At 50.4% G+C, this 24,671-nt stretch overlaps 1 long non-coding RNA gene and 1 pseudogene across 2 annotated transcripts in view; one reads left to right on the top strand and one right to left on the bottom strand.

The window, feature by feature from the left end:
• Window positions 1-3,385: 3,385 nt before the first annotated feature.
• Window positions 3,386-24,671, bottom strand: part of LOC144581637 (uncharacterized) — a 92,349-nt gene continuing 71,063 nt past the window's right edge. For both annotated transcript variants that reach the window (XR_013532718.1, XR_013532719.1), the window contains exons 2-4: window positions 6,880-7,032; window positions 4,816-4,913; window positions 3,386-4,089 (exon numbers count right to left, since the gene is read on the bottom strand). This is a non-coding gene — a long non-coding RNA (uncharacterized LOC144581637). The remainder of the gene's footprint in view (window positions 4,090-4,815; window positions 4,914-6,879; window positions 7,033-24,671) is intronic.
• LOC144581665 (small nucleolar RNA U13) lies at window positions 13,082-13,179 on the top strand (annotated as a pseudogene).

The following is a 24,671-nucleotide window of genomic DNA, read 5'->3' as shown; positions in this document are numbered from 1 at the left end:
GGACCTCCCTCCTTTTCATGGCAAAAGGCAGCCGGAGGTCTGGACGGCTATCCCGTGGCATGGAGGAGTTGTACAGCCTGTAGGCCTGTGGACCGGAGGAAGTGGGCGGGAGGGATGACCGACAGCCAGGGGACGAGCTTGAGAGTGCCATCCCCCAGGCAACCTGCCACAGGCATAGGTCTCCAGGGGAAGCTCGGGTCTCTCCTCCTCACCTAAAGGCTGGAGTAGATGAGGGTCACATGGTTCAGCTCCAAGGTCAGGGCCATGAGCCCCAAGCCTGTCCGACTCAGCATCCGTGAGAATGTGCTGTGAGCAAAGTCTTGGGCCAGGAGGATGCTGCTGCACTGGACGCTGAGGTCCCACACCCGGCCGTCAAAAGTCACCACGTGCTGGGCCCCGGCAACCAGGGCGTGGTCTGGGGAGAAGCAGCCACAAAGGCACGCTGAGTGGAGCCAGCTCCATCCACCGCAGTTGGAGCACGATGCCTGCTGGGTACCCCGATGCCTAGAGCCTTGGCTTGGCCTGCCCTGAGGCCAGGAGTCCCCCTCCCCTGGTGCGGCGGCCAGAGACCCAGTGATCCCCCACCAGCTTCAGGATGACTTGAGCTGAATGTCTATGGCCCGATTCAGCCCTAACAAGGAATGGAGTCCCCAGACCCGCTACAAAACTGCTGTGCTAAGTAACAAAGCCTGGCTCAGAGGCCACATAGTCATCCTTCTGTTTACATCGGATGTCCAGAGCAGGCACAGCCATGGACATAGCAGGCAGACTGGTAGCTTTTAAAAACAATTGTGGTAAGGCATGCACAACTCTGAATAAACTGGAAGCCACTGAATCGTGCACTTAAAATTCACACATCAGCCGGGCACGGTGGTGCTGAGCCATCCCAGCACTTTGCGAGGCTGAGGAAGGAGGATCACTTGAACCCAGGAGGTCAAGGGTGCGGGGAGCCAAAAGCGCACCGCTGCACTCCAACCATGACAACAGAGTGAGACCTAGTCTCAAAAAAAAAAAATTATACAAGTCATCCATTTAATCTCAAGGAAGCTGCTCAGGTGGGGAAAAAACATTGACCGTTTAAGTGGATGGCCAACGGCTACCTCAAACATGACACTGGTGTCCTGCAGACCAGCCCTGTTCATGGTAGGGAAGAGATGGCCTGTGAAGGAACAGGTCTGACCAGTCCAGCCAGTGTAGCCCCTGAGCTGTGCCTTGGGGGTGTTCGTGCCCATGGTAGGAAAGCACCATCCATAATGCACAGCCAGACACCTGTTGGCCAGGGCCAGCATCCCAAAGGAGGCGCTACCGGCCCCGTGGTCAGCTGTCAGAACTGAGGGGCACAGAGAAGCCCATGGTCACACGCACAGGACTTCAAGACCAGGCTGTTTTTTTTTTTTTTTTTTTTTACAAGATCAGCGTGCTGCTTTGACCTGACTACACCCACGCTTCTATGGAGCCGTAGACTTCCATGTGAGTCGCACACCGATAAACCGCTACTTGCCAAGCCTGGGTACGGTGGCTCCCACACGGACATGAGGGGCTTCCTCGTGCATTAAAAACCATACATGCTCCTTACCCACGTGAGTAAGCCACGTGGTTACCTGCATTTCACAGTAAAGGAAGCTGAGTCCACGGATGTTAGCAGACTCACCTGAGCCACAGGCAAGCTTCTCGGGAGCCCAGAGCTTGTCATCCCAGCACCGCCCTTAGCTGCACTGCTGGGCAAGGTCATATAATCTGGAGAAAAGCAGGATGTGCAGCCTCAGCCCTAGTCCCATAGGACCTTGGAAAGTCCAATAAGCTCTGGGACTAGCACGGTAATGCCACAGGCCTCTGCAGGCTTCCCTGTGCCCCCACAGTCCCTGCCCCTGCATGGCCCTGCTGTTGTGCCCACGGGGTGGGGGCTCCCAGGGAGTAGGGTGGCACAGCCCGGGGCAGGACTCATTCCTCCAGAGACCCTGCAGCAGGCGGCATCTGAGCCGGTAGAACTCGGATGGCATGTTGGCCCTGGACAGTTGTCGGAGTGGCCACGGCAGCTTCTCCTTCATCAGGTAGCCAGTCCCCCACCCCCACACCACATCGCCCCCAGGCAGCAGCTGCGTCACCACCACTGAGTAGTTCCTAGAGGGAACCCACAGGACAAGCTGCTGAGCCGTGCTTTCTTTGGCTGCAGAGGGGGAGCTCAGAGGTCTGCAGGAAGAGCTCTACCATGGAGAGCATTGGGGTGCATCTTGGGGAGGGCTGTCCTTGTTCTAGAAAATCCCATAATGAGCTGGAGGAGCACAGAGGCTGACATGACAGCGGAGGTGGTGGGTGATGCCGGGACAGAAACAAGCTGCCCTATTTTGATGACACAGATATCTTATGTCATGTCTGATCTGCCCCCTGGGTCTTGGGCAGCATGGGGACTCTGTGTCTGGATGCAAAAAATAGCAGCTGGAAGGTGTAGGAAATTCTTTTGTTTTTTTGAGACAGAATGTCATTCTGTTTCCCAAGCTCGAGTATAGTGGTACGATTTCGATTCCCAGCTACCTCTGCCTCCTGGGTTTAAGTGATTCTCCTTTCTCAGCCTCCAGAGTAGCTGGAACTACATGCACTCACTGCCATGCCTGGCTGATTTCTAAATTTTTAGTAGAGTCAGTGTTTCACCATGTTGGCTAGGCTGGTCTCGAACTCCCGACCTCAAGTGATCTGCCCAAAGTGCTGAGATTACAGGCATAAGCCAGTGTGCCTGACAGACAGGTCTAGGAAATTTCTACAGTTGAGGGGAGGACTGGAACTTTCTCAATATGTACAGTAGGGTCAAGCCTGTGAGATCTGAATGATCAGGGAGATCTCGGCTCCTGTGGGGGTGAAGTGGGAAGAGAAATATTGCACGCTCTGTTGTTGATGGGCCACTGAGGGGGACGGGCAGGTGGACTCGCTTACCTTTTAGGGAGCCCAGAGGACCTGCAGCTGGGGCAAGGAAGCAGCTTCGACACCCTCACTGCCATTTAAATCCATTTTTTGGTATCCCCACGAGATTCCAATCACCGGGTAGGCGAATAACCAGGCAGGTGATTGTTCAACAAGCCAAAGCCCCGCCCTGGGAGCTCTTCCCTTCCTCAGCCTACATTCTGACCGCAAGGCGGCAGGAGCAGGAACTTGTATTACGTGGAGCCTTTTCCCCATGATGTGGGTCCGGTCCCTATTCTACAGCTGGGGAAACTGAGGCACACAGAGCCGATGCAGAGATATCCCAGGAAGAGGCAGAGCCAGAATCCAGATGCTCTGCAAGACCACCTGCATGGAAGAAGGGGCGGCCCCCTTGTCTGTAGCCCGGTTCCTGGTGGGCATCATGGCTGTGAGGGAAAAGGATATTTGGTCCCCAGACCCCTGCTCTAGACTGGGTTCCCCATTTCTATCCACCACCCCCGTGTTCTCAACACAGGGACAAAAGGGGCCTTTTGAAGTGAAAGGGTGATCACAGCCTTCGTAGGTCAGAGCAGAAGCCAGAGTCCTCCTCTCATTCCCTAGCCTTGGAACCTCCCAGTCGCATCAGCCACACCACCTTGCTATTCAAACAGGACAGGCACGGTGGCTCATGCCCGTAATCCCAGCACCGAGTCTCTGGAGCCCAGGATTCTGAGACCAGCCTGGGTAATACAGTGAAATCCCACCTCTACTAAAGATACAAAAATTAGCTGGGTATGGTGGTGAATGCTTGTAATCCCAGCAACTTGGCAGGCTGAGGCAGGACAATCACTTGAATTTGAGAGAGGTTGCAGTGAGCTGAGATCACACCACGGCACTCCAGCCTAGGTGACGGAGAATGAGACTCCATCTCAAAAACAAACAGGCCAGGCACATCCCTCTCCCAGTCCTCTGTGCAGTGGAGCCCCCACCTGGAGCTCTCTTTCCACACTGGCCCCGTGTCTCTTGCTTGAACTGTACTTTCTCCTCAAAGCTGGCCATGGCCACACCAGAGGATCCCCAGCTCACCATCTCACCAATGTTCCATCTCAAGCATTTGCCACCTAAGGTATGGCTCAGTGGTGGTAAACGATGAGCGGTGGGCCACACCCAGCCTGTAGCCGGCTTCTGCACAGCCTGCAAGAAAGAAGGGCTTTTATGTGTTTAAAAGATTACATAACAGGTCGGGAATAGTGGCTCATGCCTGTAATTCCAACACTTTAGAAGGCCAAATGGGTTACATTACTGAAGGTCAGGAGTTTGAGACCAGCCTGGAGTGGCAAAACCCTGTCTACTAAAAACGCAAAAAATTAGCCAGGTGCAGTAGTGCACACACCTGTAGTCCCGGCAACCCGGAGGGCTGAGGCAGGAGAATCACTTGAACATAGGAGGCAGAGGTTGCAATGAGCTGAAATCACACAACTGAGACAGAGCAAGACTCCATTTAAAAAAAAAAGATGATTACAAAGCAAAAGCAAGGAAATGTGACAGAGCAGAATGGCCTGCTTAAGAGGTGATTCTCGGACTTTCTGCAGGGAGCTGTGCATACTCTGCTGTAGATGATTTCTTGGGCTTCGTGTCTGTCTCTGAGTAAAACTGAGCTTCCTGAAGGCAGGGGTCATCTTTGCCCACTGCACTCTTCCACAGCAGCTCCTAAAATCCTGCCTGCACTGGGACTGTGCTCACGAGGTCTCTCTGGAGTGAGGAAGAAACCCCAGTTTCCTCTCCTGTGCAATAAGGAGTGAAGAAGCCTCTGTGTAGGGCAGTCAAAGTAGTCAGTGAGTCAGAGCATCTTGAAGGGTTCAGCACTGCAACTGATACGTGGCAGGAACGCTGGATGCGACACCCCAAAACCAGCGTTACCTGGCTGTGAGGCCATACAGGTCCAGCAGGGCTTTGCAGAGCCTCTTCAGTGCCCATGAGAACGTGGCCTCAGCCCAGGACAGCATCTGGTGGGCCACCTGGAAAGGGAGGGGACAGTGAGAGCTGTCTCGGTCATCCTCAACTACCAGCCACATCTCATCCTTGCTCTCACTCACCAGCTCCAGAGTGCCTTTCATGGCCCCCAGGGTCAACCTGATAGGCCTGGGACCCTGGTTGCCTGGCATCCCGGCCACCCAGGCCTGTAGCCACCACATGGCCTCCTCTGCCCACTCCCTCCACACCTCCTCCAGGGGCCGCAGCATCACTTCCAGGTAGGAGTCCTTCAGTGTGGCCGGGGGCCTTGCAACTAGCAGCCAACACCCACCGTGAGGCCTCTGGGCAGCTCAGAGGCCCAGCCCAGGCCTCAAAGAGATAGGGCCTCTTCCTGGGATTAAGATGATGGCGGGAGCGGAGGAAAAGGAATAGAGCAGCAGGCACTGGAGATTGCGAGTGAGTTGTCACAGCAGACCCGAGCTGCCTCTGCATGACCTGCTCATAGCTTGTCTGGGAACTTGGACTGGGGGAGGGTTCCCACCAATCCTAGGAGTAATACAAGGTGCTCTGCATCTGAACTGTTTGTACAAACGTGGCTTATTCGAGACCCCTGCTTGTCTCCTAGGAGTCTGACACTGTGCTCTGAGCCAAGCAGCACCTGCCAATTAGGCAGCCACACCAAACACCCTGGGTGACATAGTACTAGGACAGACAAGTGCGTCCCATGTGAAGGCACAGGGACTGGGAAACGATACTAGGTGTTGGCCGTGGTGCACACTAGACTCCACCCCGGCCCCCTTCCCTGTGCCAACACTCCTGCCTCCTCTCACTGTAGTCAATGACAGCTGTGAACAGCATAGTGTGCAGAGTCCTGAGCACTTTTTCAAATTCACTGCCCTGTGGGTGGCCATGGGACTCTGGCACAGCAGAGAGGCTATGGAGGTGACATTCAACAGCCAGTCAGAGGGACGCCAACCCTGACATTGGGCAAGGTCTTAGCCCAGGATGGTGGAGAGGTCAGAAGTTCCTAGTCCTGCCAGGAGGGCAGTTGGAACCAGGCAGCCACCACTATGACTGCCTAATTTTGGTATTTTATTAGAGATAGGCTTTCACCATGTTGGCCAGTCTGGTCTTGAATTCCTGACCTCGTGATCCGCCTGCCTCAGCCTCACAAAGTGCTGGAATTACAAGCGTGAGCCACTGTGACTGGCTTTTTTGTAAACTTATTATTTGTTTATTTTAGAGATAAGATCTCACTCTGTTGCCCAGGCTGGAGTACGGTGGCACATTCTTGACTCATTGCAACCTCTGCCTCCAGGGCTGAAACAATCCTAGATGAATAGACATAAGACTGAAGCTGAAGTGCCAGCCCTGGATTCATTCCTATATGGCTATGCTATTGGAAGCAAGTTCATCTCTGGGGATGAGCTCAGGGTACTCAGATCGCCACTTGCCAGACTCATGTACTCTCTCTGGACATCCCACCTGGCCGGGGCACCCGCCTTGTGACTGAAAGCCAGGATCTGTGTGCAGTGGAGTGTGCGGCCCGGCCCAAGCCTGTAGGCGCTGTCTGAGCCGCTCTCTGTCTGCAGCCTCTGGCCAGTGCTGCACTGGTGCGCTGGCTGCTTTGCCTGAGCTGTGAGGATCGATCAAAGAACCCCTACCCTCCTCTGCCAGGCAGCCCTCCACCAGGGCTCCAAGAGGAGGAGGCCCAAGCCCAGCCTGGCCTCTGCCGTGTTCTCCCAGCCCTGTGGTCTGCTTCGTCCATCACTCCATTAAAACCTGTCCGTGGGGAGGTCTTAAGAGATGAATGAATGTCCCCTAAACAGACACACTTTTTTTTCTTTTTTTCCTAATGAGAAGCTACTAAGTTCTACTCAGAGCCCACAGAATGACTGATGGAAAATCCTGTGGTGACAGCGTATTTTAGCTCACAGAGCCACAGCCACAGGAACCGGGGAAGGCCCTGCCACCTCCACCTTCCCCGCAGCCAGGCATGCAGTGCCTTACCCGGGAGGCCATATGGGATACTCAGGGATTCGGTCCACAGCCAGCCCCGCTGCTGCAGCAGGCCAAGGGCATGCAGCCCTGACAGTCCTGACACGAACAGCTTGGCATCCAGGGCAGCCACTCATCATCCAGCCTCCTTCCTTTCCATCGGTGCTGCAGGGATAGAGAGCAGGCAAATGAAAGGGTCAGCCCCCAGGGACCGACACCCCCAGCCCCAGGCAAAAAAAGGACTCGGGAATACCCCAGGGTCCTTGGGATTGGGGGATCCTTGAAGAGTCAACACCTGTGCCCTGCACAACAGCCCACAGACAGGCCTGATCGTGGCTCGCTGCAGCCTTGACCTCCAAGACTCAATCGATCCTTTCACCTCACCCTCCCAAGTAGCTGGTACTACAGACATGTGCCACCACCTTGGCTAACTTGTGTGTATGTGCATGTGCATATATATATACACACCACTTTTTTTTCTGTAGAAACAGGGGTCTCAGTATGTTTCCAAGGCTGGTCTTGAACTCCGGGGCTCAAGCAATTCTCTTGCCTTGGCTTCCCAAAGTTCTGGCATTATAGGTGTGGGGCACTGTGCTTGGACCAAGGATAAAGTAGAATGAGGCCGGCCAGAGTGAGTCATTCCTGTAATTCCAGCACTTTGGAAGGCCAAGGCAGGCAGATTTCCTGAGGTCGGGAGTTTCAGACTAGCCAGGCCGACATAGTAAAACACCGCCTCTACAAAAATACAAATAAATAAATAAATAACCAAGTATGGCAGGAGGAACCTGTAATCCCAGCTACTTGGGAGGCTGAGGCAGGAGAACTGCTTGAACCAAGGAGGCAGAGGCTGCGGTGAGCCAAGATTGCACCATTGCATCCAGTCCGAGCAACACTGTGAGATTCTGTCTCCAATAAAAAAAAAAAAAAAAAGAAGTAGAATGAAACAAAATCAAATAGGACAGATGACAAAAGAATTAACTACACATCATGGGTCGTTAAATAAATTTCACCTTCTGAAGCTTCTGCGTCTGCAACACTGAAGGTCATCCAGAACAGACAGGTGGAAATGGGCCAGCTGTTATGACTCCCAAACACCCACGTGAGGTGGTCAACAGCCACCGCTCCGAGTGCCCCCAGCCCCGGCTCCTGTCCTTACCTTAGAATCTTTCAGAAAACATAAGCGCCACACCCTGGTGTCACCGCCCTGGCTCTGGCACAGTGCCAGCATCTGCTAGGCCTGTGTGTGTGTTTTAAATGCCCCGTGTATTTTAGGCCAATGTTTTATATATGTTTCTTATTGTGGGTGAGAATAAGAACAACCCAAAATCTGCTATTTTATGGTTTGTGGGGACAGCTGGAGGTTGTGGAAAGTTCTGGGGGCTCACACTGAGCCTGAGTCTGTCCTTAGATGGGATGTTGATATTGAGAAACTGAAGTGATGAAGATCATCAGGAGGCATTTGGCCCATACCCTAGCCTGGTCACGGAGGAGACAGGACACAGGAAGTTGCATCTCCTACCTGTCACATGGGCCTACTCACTCAGCAGATGGCTCAGTGATGTGGAGAGGCCAGCTTGCTGCCCACCTGCTGTGTGAGGTTCCCTGTAAAGATGACGGGGCTGCCCCCATCACCAGTTTCATCTCCAGCTGTGCCGAAAACCACTCAGCCTTGCCGACCATGGGTGGCAGCAGGTCTCTCTAGCCCTGAAAAGGCCTTGGTGTCATCTGAAATGACAGGCTTGGACAGCAAGCCCAGCCGTGATTACACAAGCTGGGACCAGAGAGAGGGCAGGAGATAGCCAAGCTAATGGCTTTCTATGCCGATTCTTCCGCAATTTTTAATTTTTCTTGAGACGGAGTCTCACTCTGTCACCCAGGCTGGAATGCAGTGGCAGGATCCAGGTACATTGCAATTTTCGCCACCCGGGTTCAAATAATTCTCCTGCATCAGCCTTTCAAGTAGCTGGGATGACAGACGCACACCACAGTGCCCAGCTAATTTTTGTATTTTTAGTAGAGACGGGGTTTTACCATGTTGGCGAGGCTGATCTCAAACTCCTGATCCCAAGTGATCCGCCCACCTTGGCCACCCAAAGTGCTGAGATTACAGGTGTGAACCACTATGCCCGGGCCTTCCCCAATTTTTTAAACTCCGGATTTCTCAAAATTAGAAACCTGTGTTATAAACACAGAGGACTCCTCTTCTCTCCTTGACAACCCCCTCATTGGATCCATCAGGAACTCAGTCGACCGTCGCTATGGAATGTGACTAGAGTCAACCTCATCTGCCACCTACGCTGCACACCAGCTCCAGCCCTGGTTATTGAATCTGTCTGACTGCAACAGCCTCCTGGCTCTTCCAGCTCCCATCCCGCCACTGGCAACGGATCTCCACTTGCAGACCAGACACGTCCCATGATGGCATATAGCGTTTTTTACTGTACAATCCAAAGTCCTTGAGGCCCGTGAAGCCAGAATTTTGTTGGTCACTGGTGCAGACATTGGCGGGCGGGCCACAGGAACAGCTCACTACACTCCAAGGCTCCACATGAGAGATCCTCTAGGAAAGCCACGAGGAACTACAGATACCGCGTTTGATGGCCCTGCCAACCTGCAGACACACCTCACACACCCCTCTGATAGCCACTAGCTAGTCAGTTCACCCAAAAGATGTCAAAACAATACTAGCTATTATCAGACCGTCACTACTTAATGCTGTATTTCCCTGATCCCCACCGACGTATGTGCAGATGTGTGTGGACGAATGTGTATGCGTCTGTGTACGGATTTATCTGTACATGGATGTGTGTAGATGTGTATGTATACAGCTATACCAAAATACACAGATAGGTGTGTATGAATGTGTGGATATGGATTGTGTGTACAGTGATGTGTACATGAAGGTGTCTATATGTAGACATGTGTATGAATGTGTGGGTGTACAGACGTGTGTGTGGATGTAAAGACATGTATATATATGGATGTGTGTATATGAATGTATGTGTACAGATATGTCTACATGTGGATGTAGATGCTTGCAGCTCTTCCTGCTGACAGGCACCTCCTAGCGCTGGCTTTCTCCAGTATGTATCAGAAGCTGTGCGGTGGTGTCAGAGCTTCCTCAGGGTGCGGGTGAACTGGGTGAGCACAGAATTTCTCTCCCAAACCACGACGTTTTGCAGTTAAAGACAACGCTAGTCACAAATGCGTCAGGTCAGCAGGCATAAACTGGGGCTCTGCAGGCAACCCAGGACACAACACCCACACACCAGGGTAGGGGGTGCCAAACAGAACGCTTCCAACATCAACCTTAAATCCCACAAACTCTAAGGTTGAACACGAGCCTCGAACCCCTGGGCCCAGGGATTCGAGGTTGAACCCAAGCTCTGGCACTTTGTATTCATGAGCTCATCTGCCTCAGTTTCCTCATCTTAAATGGGGTTACAAAGAGGACTTGAAGAACAGACTTCCTCTCTGCTGGAACAGGATCCAGAAAGTTGGAGTGCTGGCTGTTACTGTAATTTTGATGAGTCTGGGGCAGATGGAAGTAGAATTTCTCCAAAGGCAAATAAACATTTTGAGGCTTCAGACAGCTCTATAGAGAGTGGCAGGAAGGTCTGAGGGGGAGGTACGGGCAATCTGTGCGTGCATATGTAGCAAATAACAAGACGTTCAAGGGCCCCTGGGAGTTCTGGAAATGAGGCAGAAGTCTCAGCCATCAGACAGGTGGGGCTGTAGGAGGACGACGGCTCTCCCCTGACATGAGTCTTCACCCAGGCTGATGGCAAAAGGTGGAAGTGGAGAGAGTATTTATGCAGCAAGACATCCAGCTCGGCTTCAGATGCTATACTCCAGGCCCCAGAGAAGACACTGAAAACTGAGGCAGAATCGGTGATCCTATGCTGAACCTGCCCAGTGGTCATGCCTGGCGAGATCAAGTCTAAAGCTGCTATTTGTATCTGGCTGGAGTACGGCGGCACGATCTCGACTCACTGCAACATCCGCTTTCCAGATTCAAACAATTCGCATGCCTCAGCCTCCTGAGATGGGCCTACATGCGTGCACCACCACGCTCATGTAAGTTTTGTATTTTTGGTAGAGGCAGGGTTTCACCTTCCTGGCCAGCCTGGGTCCAAATTCCTGACTTCATGTGATCCTTCCGCCTTGCCTCACAACATTCGTACACTTTTTGAAGTCACTGATCTGCCTGAAAAGGGGATAGAAGTTTTAAATCTCCCCGGGATGGAGGAGGCAGACACAAAATTTCAACACAAGGACAAGAGCTTCAAGTGACTAAGCTCTATCCAGGTACCTTTTGGTAAGATCTCTTGAAAAGCACCTACATAGATGAAAACGACCCTGAACAATATAGTAAGACCGATCTCCACTAAAAAGAAAATAAAAATATAGAAAGGCATGGGGGCACAGGTTTTAGTCTCTGCTACTTGGGAGGCTGAGGAAAGAGGATCGCTTGGGCCCAGGGGTTCAAGGCTGCAGTGAATTAGGATTATGCCATTAAATAGAAGACCTTGTAAAAGAAAAAGTGGGGGAGAGAAAAAAGAGGAGGATGAGAGGGGGAAAGGGAAGAAAAAAGTAGGAAGAGGGAATAGTGAGAGGGAAAAAAAGAAAAGAAAAGAAAAAAAAAGAAAGAAAATAGAAAAGAAATGAGAAAAACATATAAACATTCTGGCCAGGGAATTCCACTGTTAAAAATGTACTCTGTGAGAGAATGGTGTTCTCGACAGAATAATTTTAACAGGAAACCTGGGAAAAACTCAAGAGCACTTCATTATGAAACTAGCTGAATACATTCCATTCCATGGACTATTACATGGTCATTTGCACTACACGGGAGATGCTGATTTTATTAGGTAAATATATTAACTCCACGTGCTGATTGTGTGCATAGATCATCTCGGAAAAGAATCACCAAAGGAACCGTAACAGTGGTTGGCTTCGAGGAGGGGTGGGAGAGCGGCTTTAAGGCTGCACCAACACCAACCGATAGAACTTTTTGAAATAAAGACCATATTTCCGGGCCATCTGCAGCTGTGGAGCACTTGAAATGTGGCCCACGCAAAGAACCAAATCTTTCATTGTCTTAAATGTTAATTTATTTAGATTTTTTTTTCTTTTTTGAGATGGAGTCTCGCTCCGTAGCCCAGGCTGAAGTGAAGTTGCATGATCTTGGCTAACCGCAACCTCTGTCCCCCAGGTTCAAGCACTTCTTTTGCCTCAGGTTCCAAAGTAGATAGGGTTATATGGGCTCACCGCCGCATCCGGTTGCTTTTTGTGTTTTTAGTAGAGATGGGGTTTCACCATGTTGGTCAGGCTGCTCTCAAACTCCTAAGCTCAGGTGAGCCACCCGACTCGGCCTCCTAAAATGCTGGGATTACAGGCATGAGCCACCATATCAGGCCTCACGTAGATTTCATAAACACATATGCCATGAGCTGCCATATGGGAGACTCGGTTCTATACTCTTTCATAGTTTTTGAACTTTGAATCATTTAAATGCATGGCCTATTTTTTTTAGTTGTGGCACTTAATAGAATAATATTTAGATTGTATTAATCTAAATAAAATCTACCATAGAATTTACATCGTACCAGTGAATGCTGATATATAAAAAAATTGCCAAGGTGTATGTGTGTGTGTGTGTGTGTGTGTTCATGTGCACGCTTATATGTATGTATATTTCACTTTTTTTGAGTTAGTCTCGCTCTGCCACCCAGTCTGGAGTGCGGTAGTATGAACCTGGCTCACTGCAACCTCTGCCTCTAGGGTTCAAGCGGTTCTCCTGCCTAAGCTTCCCGAGTAACTGGGATTACAGGTACACACCACCACATCCAGCTCATTTTTGTATTTTTAGTAGAGAAGGCGTTACACCATGTGGGCCGGGCTGGTCTTGAACTCCTGATCTCAAGAGATCCACCTGCCTTGGCCTCCCAAAGTACTGAGGATTACAGGCATGAGCCAGCATGCACAGATAAAAAGTGTGTTTTTTCAGAAAAATGAACAACGTACAAACAAAAAATAGGGAACAGCTGGGGGTGGTGGCTCATTCATATAATCCTAGCTCTTTGGGAGGCTGAGGTGGGAAGATCGCTGGAGTCCAGGAGGTTAAGGCTGCGGTGACCCATGATTGCACCACTGCCCTCCAGCATGAGTATTGCAGCAAGACCCTGCCTCAAGAAAAACTAAAATTTTAAAAAACCAAAACCTAAGCACGACAATTGGGTTATCAGGCTATTTTATGATATGTGCCATTCTCAAAACTTGTTACGGTATCATCACATCACTCATCCGACACGAAAAAATAAAAAATAAAACCCAGAAACTCAAACTAAAAATATGTGCAAATCTATAGTGTTATGCGTTGTGCTCTGTCTCCCCGAAAGATGCTGAAGCCCTATGCCGCAGGGTCTGTGGATGCGACCTTATTTGGAAATAGCCTCTTCCCATGTGATCGAGCTAAGCTGAGGTAATGAGGGTGAATCCTAATCCAGTGTGCCTGGTGTCCTTATAAAAAGGGGATGTGCGGACAAAGACACCTACAAAGGGAAGACAGTTTCAAGACAGAGACAGAAGACCACCTGCAAGCCAAGGAACTCTGGAGGCTCTGAGAATCCATGAGCGAGAACTGGGACGGACCTCCCTCACAGCCTTCAGAGCAAAAAACAAACAAACAATAAAAAATCCCTTGATTTCAGACTCCTGGTCTCCAGAACTGTGAGAATAAATCTCTGTGGTTGAAGCCACAGTTTAGGGTACTTTCTTAAGGCAGCGCTGGGAAATGAATGCAGAGTTCTTGGGGCACGCATCAACACTTCTGAAGGAAATGTGAGACGTTCAATGCTTGAACTTACAATTCATACCTTTCTCTACTCTGAATTCTTTTTTTTGAGACGCAGGGTCTCACTCTGTCACCCAGGCTGGAGTGCAGTGGCACAAGCATGGCTCACTGCAGCCTCCAGTTCCTGGGCTGCAGCAATCCTCTTGCCTCAGCTTCCTGAGTAGCTGAGATTATGGGCACATGCCACTGTGCCCAATTTTTAAAAAATGTTTTGTAGAGATGGGGTCATGCTATGTTGCCCGGGTTTACCTGGAACTCCTAGCCTCAAGTGATCTTTCCATCTTGGCCTCCAAAATTCTGGGATTATAGGTATAAGCCATTGTAACTGGCTTGCCTTTAAAAACAAAAACAAAACCAGAATCTTCCTATATTGCCCAGGCTGGAGTCCAGGGACATGATCTTGGCTCACTGCAACCTCCACCTCCTGGGTTCAAGCAATTCTTTTGCGTCAGCCTCCCGAGTAACTCAGCTTATAGGCTCCTACCACCACACCTAGCTAATTTATGTATTTTTATTACAGGCGAGGTTCCACCTGTGGGCCAGGCTTGTCTCGAACTGCTGACTTCAGGTGATCCGCCCACTTCGGCATCCCAAAATGCTATGATTGTGGCTCACTGCAACCTCCGCTCCTGGGTTCAAGCAATGCTCCTGCCTCAGCCTCCCAAGTAGCTGGGATGACAGGTTCCTGCCACCATGCCAGTTTTTGTACCTTTAGCAGAGACGGTGTTTCACCATGTTGGCCAGGCTGGTCTTGAACCCCCGACATCAGGTGATCCGACTGCTTCAGCCTCCCAAAAGGATAGGATAACAGGCATGTGCCACTGTGCCCGACCCATTTCTGTTATTATTACAGTGTAATATATAATGAAATATTTACACAACTCACCGTAACGTAAAATTAGTGGGAGCCCTGAGCTTTTTTCCTGAAACTAGAGCATCCCTTCTGAAGGTGACGGGAGACATTGACAGATAAACAGGCATTGGATTCTCATAAGGAGCAAGCAGTCCAGCTCCCTCGCAGGTGCTGCTTACAGTAGGGTTTGCATTCCTATGAGACTCTAACAACGCCACCCATCTGACAGAAGGTGGAGCTCAGGTGGTGAAGCCAGAAATAAGGAGCGGCTATGAACACAGATAAAGCCTCCCTAGCCCGTTCGCTGCTCACCTGCTGTGCTGCCTGCCCAGTTCCCAGCAGGTGAGACGGGCACGGTGGCTCGCGCCTGTAATCCCAGCACACTGGAAGACTGAGGCAGGGGGATCACCTGAGGTTGGGAGTTCGAGACCAACCTGACCACCATAGAGACACCCTGTCTCTACTAGAAATACAAAAATTAGCCTGGCATGGTGGCTCATACCTGTAATCACAGCTACTTGGGAGTCTGAGGCAGGAAACTGGCTTGAATCTGGGAGACAGAGGTTGCAGAGAGTCAAGATCATGCCATTGCATTCCAGCCTGGGCAACAAGAGCAAAACTCCCTGTCAAATTAAAAAAAAAAAAAAATCCCGGGTGCAATGGCTCACACTTGCAATCCCAGCACTTTGGGAGAATGAGGAGGGCAAATCACCTGAAGTAAGGCGTTTGGGACCAGCTTGGCCAACATGGTGAAACCCTGTCTCTACTAAAAATACAAAAATTAGCCAGGTGTGGTGGTACATGCCTGTAATCCCAGCTACTCAGGAGGCTGAGGCGGAAGAATTACTTGAGCCTCGGAGATGGAGGTTACATTTACCTGAGATAGCACCGCTGCACAGACTGAGACTCTGTCTCAAAAAGAGAGAGAGAGAAAAAAAAAGAAAAACAAAAACAGGCTACTGGTACAGATCCGTGGCCAGGAGGGTTGGGGACCCAAGCTGTAGACAATATGTAATGATCAAATCGGGGTAACTGAGACAGTCATCACCTCAAATATTTATCTTTTGTTTTGGGAACAAAAAACTTCTTCTCTTCTAGCTATCTTGAAATATTCAAATAAATTCTCATTCACTGTAATTTCCCTTGTGCACTATTGATTACTGTAACATATTCCTTCTATCTAGGCCTTCTGGTCTTTCATTCATTCTTTTTTTAAAAATTATTTTCATTTATTTCTGAGACAGTCTCTTTCTGCCAGGCTACAGTGCAGTGACATGGTCTTGACTCAATGTAACTTTCACCTCCTGGGTACAGGCAATTCTCCTGTCTCAGCCTCCTGAGTAGCTGGGATTACAGGCGTGCATCAGTATTCCTAGCTAACTTTTTTTATTTTTAGTAGAGATGGGGTTTCACCATGTTGTCCAGGCAGGTCTCGAATCCCTGACCTCAAGCGATCCACCCACCTCGGCCTCCCAAAGTGCTAGGAGTACAGGCGTGATCCACAGCACCCGGCCATTTATTCATTCTTACATTCATTCATTCTATGAATAACTACTGCCTGGTTATCATATACCTGACAGGGCTCCGGGCTCTGGGGAAACAGCAATGAGCAAAACAAAGTTGCTCCTCTCTTAATGGATCCATCATTCTAACGAGGGGGAAAGAGACAGGCGATCCATAAACAAACCATTAACACAGACAAACAGCACATCAGGTGGAGAGTGCTATGAAGAATAAAAACTAAAGCAGGTATGGCCAGGTGCGGTGGCTCCCATCTGTAATCCCAGCACTTTGGGAGGCTGAGGAGGATGGATCCCTTGAGGTTAGGAGTTCGAGACCAGCCTGGCCAACATGGTGAAATGCCATCTCTACTAAAGGTACAAAAAAGAAAATTACCTAGGCGTGGTGGCAACTGCCTGTAATCCTAGCTACTCAGGAGGGTGAGGTGGGAGGATTGTTTGAACTTGGGAGGTGGAGGTTGCAGTGAGCCGACATTGCGTCACTGCACTCCAGCATGGGGAACAGAGCAAGACTCTGTCTTCAAAAATAAAAAAATAAAGAGAAATCGGATGCAGGTTAGAGTGCACTAGCACAAGCAGGGGTGCTCAGGTGCTGGTGAAGGTGGTCAGGAAAGGCCTCTCTGTGAAGGTGATAGACATGAGGGCTGAGCCTGGGGACTCCTGAAGAGAGCAGCATGGGAGGGCCCTAGGTATTCGTCCCATTTGTGATCCTTTTGTTTTGTTTTGTTTGGTTTTTGACACAAAGTCTTGCTCCGTCACCCAGGCTGGAGTGAAGTGGCACAATCTGGGGCCACTGCAACCTCCACCAACTGGGTTCAAGGCACCTCAGCCTCCCAAAGAGCTCGGATGGCAGGCGTGAGTCACTGTGCCTTGCCTATGCATCAACATGTTTAAATTCTTCTGAAAGCTGTGCTTTAGGAAGAGTGTTCTGACAGCAATCAGAAATAAATGACAGAACGGCAGAACAAGAATCACGTCAGTGACAGGGTGGCTATGGACATTTGTTGGCCAGCAGCAAGAAAGCCACTCATACCCTGGATTCTACCTCTGCAGCCTGTCTGCACCTGAACTCTCCTCCCCACATCAGTGGAAGCCTGGAACTCTCAGAAGAGCAGACCTCAACGGCCGCTGTCACCTTCACCAGAATGATGGAATTAATTCATTCACGCAGAAGATAGCAGAAACCCGGTGAGAACAGGATCCAGAATGTGTGGGTTTTGATGGACAGGGTGGGAGGATCAGGGAGGCTCCACCTACCTCACCTCCTGAGCCCCACACTCCTTCCCCAGTCCTGATCACCATAGAGACTAGAGTGACATGACCAGAAATGTAGACGCTTGGAAAGACACCAGCGACATAAAGAAGAGGAGGCCAGAGGTCCACAAGGTACCCATATCCTGGCCTCGGATGCCCAGGACTCTGTCCAGAAAGGCTCCCTCCCAGCCATGGAACTTGATGGTCCTCGAGTTCCTGAGGATAGAGCTGGTGAATCGGGCCCACAAGTCCTTCTGCCTCGTTTGCTCTCCTGGGATTGGAGGGAAGAGAGAGATGAAGACACAGCTGGTCCGGAATTCTCCCCTGCACCCTGACAGTCACCGTGCAGCAAATCCTGCTGATCCTTCCTACTGCTTCCCAAAGCTGTCTGCCTCTCCGCATCTCTGACCCTCAGTCCTGATCCATCCACCATCATCCTGTGCCTGGATTCCTGCAGGAGCTGACCCAGGACCACTGCCACAGAAAGGAGGCTTCTGGTGCCCAAAGAACAGAGGCTGCCCCTGAGCCCACCTGGGTATGGCACCATCAGGAAGGCTACCTGGAGGTGGGTAATGCCTGAGCTACATCTTTCTTCCTTTTACATTTTTGGTGGAGTTGTGGGGTCTCACTCTGTTGCCCAGGCTGGCCTCAAGCTCTTGGGCTCAAGTGACTCTCTGCCCCTGGCCTCCTAAAGTACTGGGATTACAACCTGAGCTACATGTTAAATGGCCAGGAGGTGGGTGCTGGGCAGGCAGAGGATGAGGGGATGGAGCCGGGAAGAGGGATTGAAGGCTCTGAGACAGGGGACAACAAACACCTAGGCAGAGGGAGCAGCATGACTGAGAGGACACTCAGTGTGGCCAGAGGAGTACATGCGCGGCGTCACTTGGCACTTTAGGGTCAGGCAGGAGTTCGGGGTCTGTGCTTAACCGGGGAGGGGCATCATCAGAAGGCAGCTGCCTGGAGAAGGTATTTTGTTATTTCTTGAGATGGAGTCTTGCTTTGTTACCAGCCTGGAGTGCAGTGGCGCGATCTTGGCTCACTGTAATCTCTGCCTCCTGGGTTCGAGTGATTCTCCTGCCTGACATTCTGGAGTAGCTAAGATTATAGGTGCCTGCCACGATGCTCAGCTAATCTTTGTATTTTTTAAGAAGGATGGCATTTTGCCATGTTGACCAGTCTGGTTTAGAACTCCTGAACTCAGGTGATCCACCTGTTTCGAACTCCCAAAGTGCTGGGATTAGAGGCATGAGTCACTGTGCTCGGAGGAGGCCATGCAGGAGGCTGGCCAAATGACAGATAATTGGGACAGCTGGGCCTAGAGAGAAAATAAGTTCCTTCCCTTTATCCCCCTTCCCTCCCTCCCACCCACCTTTCTTTTCTTCCCTACTCCTTTCTTCTGCTCTCCTGCCTTGCTTTCTGCCCTCTTTTTTCACCTCCCTCCTCCCTTTCTTCCTTACCTCCATCATTCCTTCTCTTCCTCTTTCAACTCTTTCCTTCCCTCCATCTGTCCTCCCCTTTCCTATCTTTCCTTCCCTCCCTCCTTTTCACTCCTCCCCTCCCTCCTTTCTCCCTATCCCTCCCTTCTTCCCTTCCTCTTTCCTACCCTTCTCCCCTCCCTCCCTTCTTCCGTAGTTCTCAAACACTGGTCCAGCACCTTCTGCATGCCGAGCACTAACTAGATGCTGAATCTGCCACAAAGAGTGTGCTGTGATGCCGTGAAGCTTCTAGTCTAAGGAGAGCAAGGCCATCGGCCCCTGCCAGGTGCTTCTTGAAGGGCCCTTTAGGAAGTGGAAAGTGCTGGGGAAAAGCAAAAATGAACCCAAAACAGGCCAAGGAAGAGAGATGCTGAAAGGAGAGGGATTGGCGGGGTGTGTCCTTGCTGAACGATGGTGAGGAAGGTGGACCTGACTGCAGGGGGTGCTGGAGGGGACAAGGGTCTTCTGGAGTGAGGGTGGTCCAGGCAGAGAGCAGCTAAAGCAGATGCCTGGAGAGATGTGTGAACATCAGACAGGTGTGAGGATGGGGTAGGTGGGAAAGGGAGGATGACGGGTGGAAGGTGAGGCTGGAGTCAATGAGGCAGCTCAGGGAGGGCCAGGTGGGCCACTGTGGGGCCTTTGGCTCAGACTAAGGAAAATGGGGCTGCTGTGGGTCTGAGAAGAGGAGGTTGTGATGAATTCAGCTCACACAGGTATCCTGTGGCTGAAAGTGGAGAGAGGCTGGGGTGGAAGTAAGGAGTGAGCCAGGGCCTTACTGCTGGATGCATTTTTCAGATGACGCCAAGCAAATCTGCTGACTGATGGGGTGCAGGAGAAAAAGGCATTGATCTGACCCGGGGCCTGGGGTCTGAACACTGGAGGGAAGAGCCGCCGTCCAATGCGACGGGGAAGGAGAGGGGAAGGTCTGCACGATGGGCAACTCGCAGAGACAAGAACAAAGCCAGACCCGCCAGATCCCACTCAGCTCTGCCCTCCCCATCGCCCACACCAGGGCCTGTGTCTTCCTCCCTACTTCCTGCCTGGTCTGTCTTTTCCCCCAAAAGCCGAACCTGAAAGTGATTCCTCTTCTTGCTGATGAAGAAACTCAGAGGCAGGTGGCTCAGGAAGACAGCGATGGTGGAGGGACCCAGGAGCTAGGCACGGAGGGGACAGAACCTCAGGAGATCCCGGGGAGCCCAGCTGCCAGAGGCGTGTGAACCACAGCAGCTCCATCTTGAATAGGAGATGTGTAAAAGGAGGCTGAGACCTACTGGGTTTCATTTCCAGGCAGTGAAGGCATTCTGAGTCACAGGATGAGACAGGAGGGCAGCACAGGATACAGGTCACAGAGACCTTGTCAGTAAAACAGGCTGTAGTAAAGAAACCAGTCCAAGACCCACCGAAACCAAGATGATGACCAGAGTGACCTCTGATCATCCTCACTCCTACATTTGCCACCAGCGCCATGACAGTTTAAAAATGCCATGGCAACATCAGAAAGTTTCCCTATAAGATCTATAAAAGGGGAGTCATGAGTAGTCTAGCCCTCATTTAGCATGTCAGCAAGAAATGACCCTAAAGATGGGCACCAGCGCCCTCTGGGCTGCTCTATGGAGTAGCTATTTCATCTTCATCTTCTTAAAAAACTTGCTTTTTAAGGAAAGAATAAACTTACACTGTGACTCACATTTGTAATCCCAGCACTTTGGGAGGCTGAGGCAGGTGGATCACCTGGGGTCAGGAGTTCTAGATCAGCCTGGCCAACATGGTGAAACGCTATCTCTACTAGAAATATAAAAATTAGCCAGGTGTGGTGACATGCACCTGTGATCCCAGTTACTCAGGAGGCTGAAGCAGGAGAATCTCTCGAACCCGGGAGGCGTAGGTCGTACTGAGCCAAGATCACACCGCTAATCTCTATCTAGCCTGGGCAACAAAGACTCCATCTCAAAACCAAAACAAAACAAAACAACAAAAAAAGCAAACAAACAATTGTGCTTTCACTTTACAAACTCATGCTGAATTGCTTCTTACAAGAGATCCGAGGACCCTCCCTTGTGGTCTGGATCGGGTCCCCTTTTCTGTAACACAGCTGCAGATCCTGAAGAGGGTCAGACTTGAATCCTAAGATGCGGAGTCAAGGAATGTGATAAGGACAGCCACCGGGTCCCAGGGATCTGGGCTCATGGGGGTCTGCTGGGTCAGGAGGCGCCTGCTGAAGACGGAGTCCGTCAATGGCAGGGAGGGGAACCACCCACTTACACGATGGGGAGAGAGTCATATTCAAGAAAGAACATGCACACACACGAGTGGGACTGGGAGATGTTCCTGGCCACAACAGTGAAGTTGAGACCTCTGGAATAAGGACTGGGTTCAAATCCTGACTCTGAGGATTGTGAGGGTGGCGTTGGGGCAAGTCCCCTCCCTAACGTGCAGTTCCCTTGTCTACAAAATGGGAAAGAGTTGCCCTCATTTTGCATGTTTGCTTATTACGTTTAAGTATCTTTCTAATCTTCATTTTACCCTCATGAGGGTTGTAAGACTTAGCAAATCATCATACAGATGCCCAGTTACCTTTGAAGACAAAAAGTAAATAAAGTTTTAGTTTAAGTCTTGTGCATTATTTGAGACATACACTGAGAGTTTGAAACTCTCACTTAACTGGATGTCCTGTGTTTTCTCTGGCAACCCTGCTCCCTACCAACGTGGTGCTTTTGGGATACATATCCTCCTGCCTCTCAGCTTTGGTTTCTATATCTGGAAAATGTGGAAGTGGGAGGTAGAATAAATGATTTTTATGTTGCTCTGACTTTCTGAGAGTCCTTCACAGGTTACTTGAACCCATTCTCTCACCAAGCCCCACCCCAACTACAGTCTGCATGCCTCAATTTCCCCTCTCAGTCCTTAGGAACACTTTTTTTTTTTTGGAGATGGAGTCTCACTCTGTTACCCAGGCTGGAGTGCAGAGTCACGAACTTGGCTCCCTGCAACCTCTGCTTCCCAACCGATTCTGCTGTCTCAGCCTCCTGAGTAGCTAGGATGACAGGTGTGCATCACTATGCCTGGCTAATTTTTGTATTTCTAAAACAGACAGGGTTTCACCATGTTTTCAGGCTGGACTCGAACTCCTGGACTCAAGTGATCTATTCACCTCAGCCTCCCTAAGTGCTGGGATTACAGGTTTGACCCACCCCACTCAGCTCAAAGAAAGTAGAACACCATTTTCTAATGTCGGGTCAGTTTGTTTCATTTATACGGCGATGGCGTCACCTGGTGGCTTCATGGAGGAGTGCCCTGAGGATAAACCTCCCACAGCAGGGGTTGGCAAAACACTCAAAGGAATCTGACAGAAGATGACCACCTCTCTCTGGGGAAAAATGGTTCATAAAACTGTAGCAACCTCAGTATCCAGCCCTCCTTCACCAGGATCTCATGGTGATGTTAGGAACTGTCTACCAAGAGGCAGAAAAAGTGCACAGGGAAAGTGACACGGTGCATTATCTGCGGATATCTCGGTCTTCTCTGATTTTTTTTTTTTTAAAGGGGAGTCTTGCTCTGTCCCTCAGGCTGGAGTGCAGTGGTGAAATCTCGTCTAACTGCAATTTACACCTCCGGGTTCAAGCAATTCTCCTGCCTCAGCCTCCTTAGTAGCTTGGATCACAGGCACACGCAACCATGCCCGGTTCATTTTTGTATTTTTAGCAGAGACAAGATTTTGCCGTGTTAGCCAGGCTGATCTTGAACTCCTGACCTCAAGTGATCTGTCCAGCTCAACCTCCCAAAGTGCTGGGATTACAGACATGCACCCCCATGCCTGGTTTTCTCACTTTATTTATTTCTTTATTTTTTAGATGGAGTCTCACTCTGTCACCCAGGATGGAGTACGATGGTGTGGTCTCTACTCACTGCAACCTCCACCTCCCGGGATTCTCAGCCCTCAGTCCCTCGAGTAGCTGGACTACAGGCATATGCCACCACACCTGGCTAATTTATGTATTTTTAGTAGAGATGGGATTTCACTATGTTGGTCATGATGGCCTCGAACTCCTGACCTCCAGTGATCCTTTCACCTAGGTTTCCTAAAGTGCTGGGATTACAGGCGTGAACCACCATGTCTGGCTGTGGGTTTTCTTGAAAACCCACATGATTCCTTATCATGTTTAACAGAATTGTGCCCCAGCCCTGGACTTCCCTCAATTCATCCTCCTTTGAATATTAAACCTCTCAAATCTGTAACAAACATGGAAGAGCCACTGGCAGGGTGGGGTGGTTGGTGGCAAGGGGCCTGGGGTCCCAGCAGTTGGCATCCCCTTTCCCAGGATGTACACATGGCCTCATACACCAGTTCTTTTATCTCCTAGGTCAGCTGGTCAACACCGTCTGGGTAAAAAAGGGAGACCAGATCTTGTTTTCATCCACGTTTGAAGCCAATGTCACCACCCACGACATTGCTGTCAGTGCGTGCCCAAGCCCCCGGTAGCCTAGAAAAATTAAGACCTGGTTTATTAACCATACACCTACCAGACCCAACCCAGCCAAAACATGAAATCGACTGGGCTCAGTGACCCACATCTGTAATTCTAGCACTTGGGGAGGCCAAGGCGGGTGGATGTCCTGAGGTCAGGAGTTTCAGACCAGCCTGGCCAACGTGGTGAAACCCCATCTCAACTAAAAATATAAAAATGAGCCTAGGGTAGTGGTGCACACCTGTAATCGCAGCTACTCGGGAGGCTCAGGTTGGAGAATCACTTCAATACAGGAGGTGGAGGTTGTAGTGAGCCGAGATTGAACCATTGCATTCCAGCCTGGGCAGAGCGTGAGACTCCATCTCAAAAAACAACAGTAACAACAACAGAAACACAAAATCAAACAACGCCTTTTTTTTTAGAGACAGAGAGGGACTTCCTGTGTTGGCCAGGCTACAGTGCAGTGGTACAATCATAGCTCACTGCAGCCTCTTATTCCCATACTTAAGCAATCCTATCACCTAAGCCTCCTGAGTAGTTGGGATTACAGGTGCATGCCACCATGCTCAACAAATATTTGTGTGTGTGTGGAGATGGGACCTCACCCTGTTGGCCAGGCTGTCCTCAAACTTTGGGCATCAAGGGACCCTCCCTTCTCAGCCTTCCAAAGTGCTGGAATTACAGGCATGAGCCTCTGATCCTGGACAAAACCTAATTACACATTCATGAATGACCAAGGGCATGATGGCTCATGTCTGTAATCCCTTTACTTTGGGAGGATGAGAGGATATCTTGAGGTAAGGAGTTCGAGACTAGCCAGGCCAATAGGATGAAACCCCATCTCTACTGAAAGAATACAAGGCCGGGAGTGGTGGCTAACACCTGTAATCATATGACTTTGGGAGGCTGAGGTAGGCAAATCATGACGTCAGGAGTTCGAGACCAGCGTGGCCAACATGGTGAAACCCTCTCTATGAAAAATACAAAAATTATCTGGGTGTGGTGGTGCGCCTCTGTAATCCTAGGTACTCAGGAGGCTGAGGCAGGAGAAATGCTTGATCCCAGAAGGTGGAGGTTGCAGTAAGCTGAGATCACACCAATTTATTCCAGACTGAGGGACAGAGCAAGAATCTATCTCAGAAAAAAAAATTAACCAGGCATGGTTGCATGCTCCTGTGATCTCAAGCTACTCTGGAGGCTGAGGTGGGAGGATTTCTTGAACCAGGGAGAATGAGGCTGCAGTGAGCTGAGGTCATGCCACTGCACTCCAGCCTGGGTGATAGAGCGAGACCCTGTTTCAATAAATCAATAAATAAGATAAAAATTTATTGTCTCCCAATTGGGAGGCCGGAAGTGTAGTTGGGTGTCTGCAGGCCA

Source organism: Callithrix jacchus, chromosome 2 (assembly GCF_049354715.1).
Source record: "Callithrix jacchus isolate 240 chromosome 2, calJac240_pri, whole genome shotgun sequence".
Classification (NCBI taxonomy): domain Eukaryota; kingdom Metazoa; phylum Chordata; class Mammalia; order Primates; family Cebidae; genus Callithrix; species Callithrix jacchus.
The sequence above is the reverse complement of the archived record's forward strand: the minus strand, read 5'-3'. Positions and strand labels throughout refer to the sequence as shown.